We start from the raw sequence: 12,817 nt of genomic DNA, 5'->3' as shown, positions 1-12,817 counted from the left end.
ATTTAAATTAGTGGGAAATGTTCATCATTGAACATTTCACTTCCAGAAGATGTCTGTGTTTTCTCAAGGCTTGGCTATAATGAAGTTAACTTAATTCATTTTCTCACAGCATTATTTCCTTAAGACTCAATATCTGCATAATTATTTAGAATGCTATCCTGCGTTCCTGTGTTTCCCTAAATAATTTTAACTGACCCCAGTAGGGATCAGAGGCTATAATTTAGCCATTTAACAGACTTCCTCACTATTCTTTTTTTTTTTTTGAGACAGAGTCTCACTTTGTTACCCTCGGTAGAGTGCCATAGCATCACAGCTCACAGCAACTTCAAACTCTTGGGCTTAATGCCCCTCCCAAATAGCTGGGACTACAGGTACCTGCCACAATGCCCAGCTATTTTTTTTTTTTTTTTGTAGTTGTTGTTTTTAGCAGGCCTGGGCCAGGTTCAAACTCACCAGCCCCGGTGTATGTGGCCAGCACCCTAACCACTGAGCTAAGGACATTGAGCCTCAGTATTCTTCATATATGAAAAAAGAATTGATACATTATTCATCTGTTTCACTTAGAGTCATTTAAAAATTGTTATTGCCCTTTAAAAAGCCTTATCATCAGGCTTAGCAGCTAGGATGCCAGCCACATACATCAGAGCTGGCAGTTTCAAACCCAGCCCAGGTTTGAACAATGATAACTACAACCAAAAAATAGCTGGGCTTTGTGATGGGCACCTGTAGTCCCAGCTACTTGGGAGGGTGAGGCAAGAGAATCACTTAAGCCCAAGAGTTGGAGGTTGCTGTGATTTGTGATGCGACAGTACTCTACAGAGAGCAACATAGTGAAACTCTGTCTCAAAAAAAAAAAAAAAAGCCTTATCATCATTAAAGTCACCAATGCTAACCCCTTAAAGTCTACCCAGTGCTAAGATTGATAGTGGAAAATAGAATCTTAAACCTCATAGCTGAAAAAGATTTGAAGAAATCAGCTGGTCTATCTGCTCTGCCTTTAGATAAATAAGGTATCATTATCACCATTTTGTGATAAGGTCCTTAAGATGCTGAATCAACTGCACAAAGTCATAAAGTAAATAGTGAGAGATAAAAGGAGAAACTGGAATAGATATAGCAAATAAATGGCATAAACACCAATTCCCCATCCTGCACACATAGGCATCACTGACTTAACCCCAGCACTCTTTCCCAGTAAGTTTGACCCTGACTCGAGAATCTTTCTCAACTCTACAAACCAGACTAGATATGAAACTATTTCCCATTCTGTGGATAGAACTGATTTCTCTGGCATCCTAGTGGCGTGTGCTTTCTATTCCTCCTTGCTAACCTTTCAAAAGAATTATGCCCTTAATATTATGTGGATTTTTTCAAATGCCAGGTATATTACTAATTTTCTGGAAACAAAGAAGATACCAACAACATAATTGCCAAACGCAGAGCTTATTTTGGCTTAAAAAGAAGACAAGCCAGAATTTGAGTATGCTTCACGCTGTGACTCATCAGAGAGACCGAAACTCTCCAATCATGCTGGGCTTTTATTACCCTTGTGACCATGTCCTGCACCAAGCTTTATGAGAGCCCACTGTGCTGTGGCATGCTGCTTAGCCTACTTCATGCTGATTCATCAAAAAATTAGTTCCAGGCTATGATGAAGATAATAAACCAAGCAGTAGATTTTGCAGTGTTTTCCCTGAGAGGGAAACTTCTTTAAACAAACTTCTGTAGTGGAAAGATCATAAACTTTTGAGTCTTGATATTTCCACTACAATATATACAATTCTTTCCTCTTCTAGGAATTGTGACCTTTGGAAAAAATTACATAATGTTTCTGAAACTTAGTTTTCTTATCTACACAAGAGTAATAATAATACTTTCTTCTTAGAGTTGGTGAGAATAGGTGAGGTCATATAGTACAAAAAGTAGATTGAAGGCATGTTCTCTTTCCTCCCCTCCCTCTGCAGTCATAGACTGTAGGTATGCCTTCACTAAATCCTGTGGCAAATTGACTAGCACATGACACTCTTCTGCTGTTAGCATTTTGGAGGAGAAGATTTAAAAGAGAAACAATAACAACAACAAAAATCTATGAATTGTATGGCATTCCCAAAGCAATTTTACTATAAATCCTCCTAGTATTATTGCTAATGCTTAATACATAGAGTTGGCAACTATGTATTTAAGAAAAAGAGACTAATCTAAACTGCCTAATAAACACATCAAGAAAAGTTCCTAGAGAAATTCTGCTAGCTGGTCTGGAACCTCAAATCCCAGGACATCACAAAAGATTGAAAACTGAGGTGCAAAGCAGCCAGACTACCACTGAATTAACAGGATCCTTACAGTAGATGAAATCCTCAGTGCTTCTCAAAGAAGGAAATATGGCTTTTTGCACCTATATCATGGCTAAACAGGGTTACTTTCTCAACACTGTTTATTAACTAGGAGCTTTGTAACAACAGGCTGCCTCACTGAGACAAGAAGAGCAAACACTTCAAACTTCAGATGCTATAGATTCTGTTTTCTGGTGATTGAGTAACATGGCTGCTAAAAAATCATATCTTTCTGACAAAGAATAAAATTATAAACAGCATGAGAAGTTATTTTTTACAGAAAGCTTCCTTAGATTTGGAATTCAGCCTTCTCCCTTAGCACTGGCTGACACCAGCCTTGTTACTAAAATATTGAAATATTGATCTCTGAGCTTGAGTCTCCCTGGGTCAGTGAGATGGAAATTCACTAAGAATTTAATGCTATTGGCAGTGTCCAAGCTGGCCTTTCAAAGAAGCTTGGTGTAATTGCTTTCCATTTTAGACAAGTCGGATTAGCAGGATCCTTCCCAGGCAGGGTTTGTCTTTGTGGCCTTCAGCCTCTGCTTCTTGCACACTGTTCCCTCTTCTCCTTTTTCTCTCTAACTTCTCCACAGAGCTCTAATGTATTTTAGTAGACCAGGGGAGACCAACTCAACACCTCTGACATCACGTCAGGTAAACCAGCACCTGACATGTAAATTTCTATGGGGGAAGGAAAGCTTCCAGAAGTGACACAACATCCTTATCTCTTCTAGTCCATTTTCCTGGGTTTTCAACACTCAAATTGTTCACTCTGGGGTGGCGCCTGTGGCTCAGTGAGTAGGGTGCCAGCCCCATATACCAAGGGTGGCGGGTTCAAACCCGGCCCCAGCCAAACTGCAACAAAAAAATAGCCAGACATTGTGGTGGGCGCCTGTAGTCTCAACTACTCAGGGGGCTGAGGCAAGAGAATCACCTAAGCCCAAAAGCTGGAGGTTGTTCTGAGCTGTCACGCCATGGTAGGGTGACAAAGTGAGATTCTGTCTCTAAAAAAAATAAAATAAAATTGTTTACTCAGAACTTGTAGGCCTTAGTAGGGAATTAGGCACAGTTGATAACATTGTACTGATGCCAAAAGTAGATCATCTTCAGATATAGGTCATCAAAGGAGGTAGCTTCTGCCTGAGCTAAAAGAGTCAGTAATCTGAGGGTGGTGCTGGGGAAAGGAAATAGCCAAGCCAGAGGTCAGTGCTACAGCTGACATTAAGTTTTATTTTAAATACCAGCCTGCCTCTTGTCCCAGAATCTGGGCAGAAAACTGTCACATCAGGGAAGATGATGTAATGTTGCATAGACATATAATTGTCATAGGAAGAAATGAATTATACACAGTGTCTTTCCTTAGCTTGGTAACAGGGTAAGGGGTGTGCATGTGTGTGTTCATCAAACTGTAGGCAGAATATCACTGAAGTATCTTTTATGACTTCAAAACTTCTGAGATTTGCATCTAGATAAAAGTATACCCTTTGAAGCTCTCACAGACATTGGACTATACCACCCTATTCTGCTTTCTAGTTTCTGCTGTTTGCCACTATCATCCTTCATACCCTGAACTTGATCTGTCCTATGTTTTATTCCCAAGGGGACTGAGATTAATCCAATAAACTAATCCCCAATATTGTGCTACTACTAGGGACATTAAAAAAGCCATTTGAGGCAACTGTGTGTTTTCAATAAAGCATTTGAGAGTAGTCACCAGCCCTTATTATCCAACCTATTAATGATTTTGATAGTGAAAATTTAAAGATGATAGAGTAGGCAGTTGGGGGCCACCAGCCCTGTGGTGCCAATTACTGCTTAATATTTATTTGTACATAGTAAGCTTGACTCTGAATAAATCTCCATTCTTTTTTATGTTTCCTTTTCCTATTATCTTGATATTAACGGTATCTATCTTCCCTTTTACAGGAACAGCTCTCAAATTAACATTTTGATAAGTATTTGTATGTAAGATTTTGACATACAAATTAGGAGATCTATCTGCCTTTTTATTTTATTTTACTTTTATTTATTTACTTATTTTTGGAGATAGAGTCTCACTTTGTCACCCTTGATAGAGTGCTGTAGTGTCATAGCTCACAGCAATCTTAAACTCTTGAGCTCAAGTGATTCTCTTGCCTCAGCCCCCCAAGTAGCTGGAACTACAGGCACCTGCCACAATACCCAGCTGTTTTTATGAGCTGTTTTTATAATGAGGTCTTGCTCTGGCTCAGGCTGGTCTTGAAACTGTGAGCTCAGGCCGTCCACCCACCTCGGCCTCCCAGAGCAGTAGGATTATAGGCATGAGGCACTGTGCCTGGCCTAGTTGCCTTATTTTTAAATGTTTGAATAAAACACAGGAAGCTTGTTGTGGACTTTATATAATGAGTATTGGGCTGATACAATCTAATTATGTCATGATACTGAAACTCTAATTTTGTTTGACCTGATTTTCTCAAACTAAGTGTAGCAAATCACTAGTGAGTGGCAATGCAGAAAGGGGAAAAGGTTATACAAATCCTGCCTATACCAATGGGGATCGTTAAGTACTTACTTGATTCTTTATGATCAGAGTTGATTGCTTATAATAATACTGTATTAAGATTTTTTCCTAATTTATTTGACCATGTTGATAAACCTGATTTGTTTGACCAGTGAATTATACATTGGAGACCTGATGTTCCAAAATCTATGTCACAAAGCAAGATGTCACAGAAGCAGTTTGTTTAAGGAGGGAAAAGGGGTATTCTCCTCAAAATGAAAATTAGGGGCTTGTAGAATACAAGTTTGTTGTCATGTTGTTTGTTTTAATGTGAGCCTCCAGGCAAGATCACATTTAACTTTACCCTCACTGAAGCACAGACTCAAAGTCACTGCTCCTGATAACCATTACAAACTCACACAATAAATCCCCCTTAAGTTGGAGGATAGGTTCCGCTTTCTAAAAGCGTTAGGAAAGATTTTGGCAAGAAAGGGAAGGAAAAAAGAGGTTCTTGGGCCAGGCTCATGCCTATAATTCTAACACTCTGGGAGGCTGAGGTGAGTGGATCACCTAAGCTCACTAGTTCAAGACTAGCCTGAGCCAGAGCAAGACCTCGTCTCTAAAAAAAGAAAAAAAAAATAGCCTGGCATTGTAGCAGGCACCTGAAGTCTCAGCTACTTGGGAGGCTGAACCAAGAGAATTGCTTAAGGCCAAGAGTTTGAGGTTGTTGTGAGCTGTGATGCCACGGCACTCTACCAAGGACAACAAAGTGAAACTCTGTCTCAAAAAAAATCAAAAAAGAGGATCTTGGAATTAATTCAGCCCTTAGAAGGTTTAGAAGAGCAAAGAGAAGGGAAGTGTATCAAACATTTTCACTAACACTTGACTACTAGTAGATGACATTACCTCCCTGGAAATACTATCTCTTTAATCTCTCTTCAGGTTCTAGATCTGTTTCACTTCTAATTCGTGTCTGTCTACCACTGTGGGGTCATCAGTCTCTGATGACATGGTTTGGATATGGAATTTCCAGAGATAGACTTCACTGACTGAATATTATTGGGGATATATCTAACTTACCAATGAATATTTTTTTCCTTATTATCTGAATCAGTTTCTAACTCTCTATTGGTATCAAGAATAAATTAAGGCTCACATCTGAAGTATTACTGTAATGACCCAGGATCATGATTTTGTGATATGATGCAAGAGAGGAATGAAATTCTATGTAATGAAATCTAATGTATATTTTGGAATATGTCCAGTTTACCAGTAGCATGAATGTCCTTCAACTTTACAAATTTGTCTTCTCTCAGCATGTCATGGGATCTATACCTATTAGTCAAATAGGCAAACTGTTCCCATATTTAAAACTGTCAGACCATTGACAACATTGTTTTTGTTTTCCAAATCCATCATGAAGTTTAGGGAAAGCTGATAACCAGAATTCTTCTCCAAATACAGTTAAAACTGACAACTACTTATTCTTACTGTCATAAAAACTCATGAGAAGACTGGGCATGGTGGCTCAGGCCTGTAATCCTAGCACTTGGGGAGGCCAAAGTAGTAGATCCCTTGAGGCCAGGGTTTGAGACCAGGCTAAGCAACATGCAAAGCCCCATCTCTATAAAAACTGCAAAGAAACTTAGTTAAGCATTATGACACACATCTGTAGTCTCAGTTACTTCGGAGGCTAAGGCAGAAGGATTGCTTGAGCCCACGCATTTGGTTTGAGATTGTAGTGAACTGTGATGATGCCACTGTACTCTGGCCTAGCCAACAGAGTCAGACCCTGTCTCAAAAAAAAAAAAAGCAAACAATAAAATGACAACAAAAACTCATAAGAAGATTGCTAGGTCAGTATACCTACAGAGAAATAATTCTACTTATGATAAGATAGAGAAAAAGCATCATTTTATAACTTGCCAAGCATAAGTGCTTAAAGATATTTATTCATTCATAAAACAATTACAAAAGAGCCAGCTAAGGAAAACACAGAGGAAACTTGTATTCTTCCATATTGTCTGATTCTGCTATAAGAAGCTAATACTGTTTTTTATGTTTAAATATACATTTATAGCATTTTTCATTATTAGCGTGTTCAGTATAGCAAATACTGGTTAAAATAACTTCATCTAAAAGTCTAAAATGGGCCGGTTGCGGTGGCTCACGCCTGTAGTCCCAGCACTTGTGAGGCCAAGGCAGTGGACTGCCTGAGCTCACAGGTTTGAGACCAGCCTGGGCCAGAGCAAGAGCCCATCTCTAAAAAATAGCTGGGTGCCTATAGTCCCAGCTACTTGGGAGGCTGAGGCAAGAGAATCAGTTGAACCCAAGAGTTTGAGGTTACTGTGAGCTGTGACACCATGGCACTCTACCAAGAGTGACAGAGTAAGACTCTGTCTCAAAAATAAATAAATAAAGTCTGAAATGAGGAGGAAGTGGGGCAGGTGAGCAAGGGAAGTTTTTGGTACTAAAAGTAGCATAGGAAATAGAGGCTAATTTGTCCTCTTAATGAGTCTCTGAAGCAATACTGACTGAGTAAAAGATAAGAATCCCATAGGTTTTTCTAGGTTGTCAAACCAAGATTAACAGCATAGCAATCAGAAGTTATCGCCAGCTTAGTGGGACATGACAGCACATTTTCTTTTTTGTGAGTAAAGTCATTTACTCAACTATCTCTAGTGACTTTCAAAAGCAAACAGATCTCCATATTTAGTGAATCAACAGTAATAGCCTTTTATCCTCTCCACCATAAGAACTCACAGCTGTGAGATGTGTATTTACTGTATCCATTAGCATATCCAGTTGATTCTACCACCCAAATTTTACTTATAAATATCCATTTATTTCCATCTCTACTGACCACATCCTGGGCTCTCATGTGGATTACTTTAGCCACCTAATTGGTCTCCCTCTTGCCCTCCTCCAATCCATTCTCCACCAGGAGCCAGAGTAATTTTTTAAAAACACAAATCAGACCATGTTCCCTCCTCCTGAAAATCCTTCATGGGCTTTTTGTGATTAGAATAAAATCAAAACCAGATTGTTCAAAACCCTGCACTTATGGAGATAGCTTCTGCCTACCTCTCTGAATTGAGCTCATTCTCCCTCTTATTCACAATTTTCTGCCAGTTCCTAGAACTTATACTTTCCCATCTCTGGGCCTTTGTGTTTAATCCCTTCCATCTGGAGCTCACTTTCGCTGGCTCATCACACAAGATCTCTCACTCCTCCTTCAGGTCTCAGCCTGAAGGCCATCTCCTCAGAGAGACGTGTGCTTGCCACCTTATCTAAGTAAGTCCCTACTGGCTTTTATCTTAACCACAACAACCTCTTTATTTCCTTGTTAACATTTACTACAAATTATTATTAATTTATTTTGTGTAAAAATTTGTTTATTGTCCCTTTTTAGGAACTCAGGACAAGTACTTTTTCTATCATGCTCACCTTTGTCTTCCTTATAATTAGTAGAGCATCTGACACAGTAAATATTTTCTTTAATAATTAATGAGTAAACAAAAGATGATAAGTGGTACTAATTTTAAACTTGCAATTTAAAATAGTTGGAAACTCTTCTCACGACCCGACAGTATCTGTTGTTCTATTTGTTATCTCACTACCATGTCTCAGGAGTAAATGAAGTGTGCATTTCAGCAAGCATTCAGTGTACATTTGGGGTTTTTGGTTTGTTTTGGTTTTTTTGAGACAGTCTCACTTTGTCACCCTCTGTAGAGTGCTATGGCATCACAGCTTACAGCAACCTCAAACTCTTGGGCTTATGTGATTCTCTTGCCTCAGGCTCCCAAGTAGCTGGGACTACATGCGCCTGCCACAACACCCAGCTACTTTTGGAGATGAGGTCTCGCTCTGGCTCAGACTGGTCTCAAACTGGTGAGCTCAGACAATCTACCCACCTCAGTCTCCCAGAGTGCTAGGATTACAGGCATAAGCCACCAAATCCAGCCATCAATAAACATTTGTTAAGTAATGTATTTAAGGCTCGGCGCCTATAGCTCAACCGGCTAAGGCGCCAGCCACGTACACCTAAGGTGGCGGGTTTGAATCCCCAGCCCGGACCCTCCAAACAACAATGACGGCTGCAACCAAAAAATAGCCGGGTGTTGTGGCGGGCGCCTGTGGTCCCAGCTATTTGGGAGGTGGTGGCAGAAGACTCGCTTGAGCCCAGGAGTTGGAGGTTGCTGTGAGCTGAAATGCCACGGCACTCTACCCAGGGGGACAGCTTGAGGTTCTGTCTCAAAAAAAAAAAGTAATGTATTTAACACTCTGTATTAAGTACTGCTTGGGATAGAAATATAAGTAAGATAGATCTGTCTACCAGGACTTATAGGTTGGTGGTTTAAACAGACACATTTATAACCAGCTATGTAGAATTCAAGGCTGAGTACTGGCCTGGAGGTATAAACAAAGAGCTGAGGAGCATAGAGGAGGAAGAGAGACGTGGTCTTCCTGTGCCCCCTGTTGGTGTCTCAGACTGCAGCAGTACAGTGCAGTCACAGCTTCTTCCTCCTGAAGCCCTACCAGCTGCCTAAAGGCTTCATGGTCTTGGCAGAGAAGAGATGTCCATTTTTCTAGGGCCAGTGACATACAAACCAAACAGAAAGGCAGTAGGAAGATGTGAGGCAGAGGGAGAGAAAACAGCAAATTCCTATCCAGATTCTGTTTACAAAGAAATAATGCTATTCCACCCATTTCTACAGAGGGTATACATATAGTTTACTTTTATCAGTCTCTCGCGTTTTGAATATGAAACAGCAGCGCAAGGTGACTGTAAATACATAAACATATATTGAGCTTCTCTTCTAACCAAGGACTGTGTTAACCCTTAGAGAAACTTGGGTCAATAAAACAATAAGACTCCCCCTACATGAAAGTGTCTTTACACTCTAAAGCAGCAGTCCTGAACCTTTTTGGCACTAGGGACCAGTTTCATGGAAGATAATTTTTCCACAGGTGGGGGATGGGGGATGGTTTCAGAATGATTCAAATGCGGTACAGCTCCACCTCAGATCATCTGGCATTAGATTCTTACAAGGAGCATGCAACTCAGATCCCTTGCGTACACATTTTACAGTAGGGTTCACATTCCTATGAGAATCTCGTGTCACCATTCATCTGACAGGAGGCAGAGCTCAGGCAGTGATGCACACAATGTGGAATGGCCACAAATACAGATGAAGCTTTGCTCACTTGCCTGCTGTCTACCTCCTGCTGACAGCCTGGTTCCTAACAGACCATAGACTAATACCGGTCTGCAACCCAGGGGTTGGGGACCACAGCCCTCAAAGGAAATCAGACATATAGCAGCCAATAATATTGCTATAGTATAAAATACCATAGAAATATATACAGAAAGGAAATACTTTGCAGAAGAAGTGACATTCAATTTCAGCCTTAAAGGATAGTTTGAATTCCATTAAACACCATAGGAATGGGAGAGCTCTGCAGACAGAGGAGGAAAAGTAACGCCAGGAGCAAAAACAAGAGTGTGAAAGTAGGAAGCGCCTTTAGGGACTGTCAGCAGCTATTATACAATAAGATGCATGATCAGGAAGAGAATGATAGGAGGCATCACTAGGAAAACCTTTATATGCCATGGCTTTACAATTTATTTTTGTAGATAACAAGGAGGCAACTTTTTGAGGAGAAGGATAGCTCTGATGTGAAAAATAACGCTGATAAGTAGTATATGGGAGATGAGTTGAAGAACAGGAGAGACTGTACTTGGGATACTAGTTATAAGGTTCACAGTAGTCTAGGTGAGAAGTGCTAAGACCTAAAATGTGACAGTAGAGAGCAGGCCATATGTGGGAGAGACATTGTAAGGACAGAGGGATCAAAAACAACTTCAGAATCACGGATGATAGTGATGCTACTAACCAGCACAGAACTTTCTGAATGCAGGAGAAGTTCTTGCATGAGTAAAGGCAGGAGGAAGAACAGGTGAGTCGTATTTGGGATATGTTCATAAGGAATTGCTTTCAAGGAAAGGTTCACAGAATATATGTAGGAATATGACTTTACAAAATAGACAAAGAGAAGGCTCAAGGCATGAGGCTGTAGATTTATGAGTTTGCAGCAGATACCTTAGAAGCCATAGGATCAAACAATACCATCTAAGTTAAGAATATAAAGCAGAAAGTTCAGAAGTATGAAAACATAATAGTTAAATGCTAGAAGACGTTGACAACCCAAATATAATTTTAAAGTGTAATTAGAATTAGAAGGAGAAACGAGAAAGTAAGATCACAGAAGTCAAAGGAGAAGGCAAGCTTCAGAGAGCAGATGCTTGCCAGTATCTTGTACTGCAAACAGGTAAAGGTTCAGAGGCTGTTTGTGGCTTTTGGTACTTTGAGTATAATGGTTAATAACAGAAGTCAGATTTCCAGAAGTTAAATACAAAATGTGAAATGAAAAAGTGATGACCACTGACATAGAATATGTTTACTTTCAAAAATTTTAGCACCAAATGAGAAGAAAGACTTGATCATGTTTATAGACCTTGGGGAATGGACAAATGAAGAGACAGAAAGACAGGCCAAGGATGAAAAGGTCTAGGAACCTGGCTGTCAGAAGGGCTACTCAGTGTCTCTTTGTGCCCAAAGATATAAAATGATAGAGCTAACCAAAACAAACCTTTCTGAATGCTTAGGAACCTATATCTTTTCAGTTCCCACACTAGAATTTCTATTAGGGCTCAGAAGCTACAGAAAAAACTAAGAGCCTAGCTAGAAGATGCCTTTGTCCATATATAACTTGCAGAAAGTGAGGTGGAACAAGGGGGTCCTTGGCAAAAGCACCAACTTCTTCATGTCCTAAACTGTGGTTACTTGATGATATTGTCTAGATTTCTCAGAGGAACTAATCTTGTTGAAAATACGACTTGATCACATCATCCTGTGAGTGCAGATGTGAAGACCCCTAGTAGCATTACAGAAACATCCATTTAGAACTGCTTCCCTCGTTCACCTTTAGTTCATGGTGGGCTCTGGCAGGGAATTCTCAATGGTACCACAGTTTCAGTCCTTTCAATTAACTGTCTTGTGAATTTAAAAAATTATTTCATATTGGCCGGGAGTAAGTGGCAGCTATTAGGAATAGTTGTTCATTTTATACTGAATGTCCAGTAGGGATAGAAAATGACTCAATACTGTCACACAGGAATCTGTTCACCTATCTTCTGGTAAGGTGTACTAATTTCAGATGGTTTCCAAATGTCTAATTTGTAAGAATAATTTTTTAGTTTTTGCCTATTTTCACTGCCATTGAGGTAATTACTTAGTCCTCCTTCCTACTCTTTCTTCGTCCTTCTATTCAACCCTCTGTTGTTAGTCCATCAAAAACTGATATTTTGTTACTATTCTTTTAATGAAGTAATGATACCTACTGAAACAAAGTCTGAAACCTTAGTGGTTCGTTATTTTTTACTTAAAGTCCAAAGGCACCGTGTGGTTAGGAAGAGGTCTGCCCTATGCAGTCTTTAGGGACCCAGGCTAATATGGAGGCTCTGCCATCTTTAACACACTGCTTCCAGGGGTACCTGTTTACCGTCATCAGCTGGCAGATAAGGGAAGACAAAATGGATGAGCAGAAGATTCTTCTGGGCCAGCTCTGAAGTAATAAATACCATTTCTTGCCACGTTTCATTAACCAGAACTTAGTCACATGACTTCAATTGAATGTACGGTCTTAGCAAGGAAGCCACTTCCTAACAGCCCTTGATTGTGGAAGGGGAGCACAATCTTTTATAGGCAGCTAGCCATCTCTGCCCCCACAATTCTAATCCTAACAGGTCTCCTTAAATAATTCTGCATATTCACCTCTATAATATAAAGACATTCCACAGCAACACATTATTTCTTCCCAATTAATAAGAGAGAAAAGATAGGCTTTAGATTATAAGCATGTCCTTGCCTGCCATCTGATTGTAACAGCACCACTTTGTCATGTCTGAATATCACACAGAATATCAAAGCACCTAAGGGTT

The 12,817-nt window shown here is 39.9% G+C and overlaps 1 protein-coding gene across 1 annotated transcript in view; it reads left to right on the top strand.

The window, feature by feature from the left end:
* The window catches only part of TANC2 (tetratricopeptide repeat, ankyrin repeat and coiled-coil containing 2), a 346,976-nt gene that overhangs the window by 272,350 nt on the left and 61,809 nt on the right, over window positions 1-12,817 (top strand). The window lies entirely within an intron of this gene.

The sequence above is a fragment of the Otolemur garnettii genome, unplaced genomic scaffold (genome assembly GCF_000181295.1).
Source record: "Otolemur garnettii isolate 467f Iridium unplaced genomic scaffold, OtoGar3 scaffold00018, whole genome shotgun sequence".
Taxonomy (NCBI): domain Eukaryota; kingdom Metazoa; phylum Chordata; class Mammalia; order Primates; family Galagidae; genus Otolemur; species Otolemur garnettii.
Note: the sequence above shows the minus strand (reverse complement) of the source record. Positions and strands in the feature narration are given on the sequence as shown.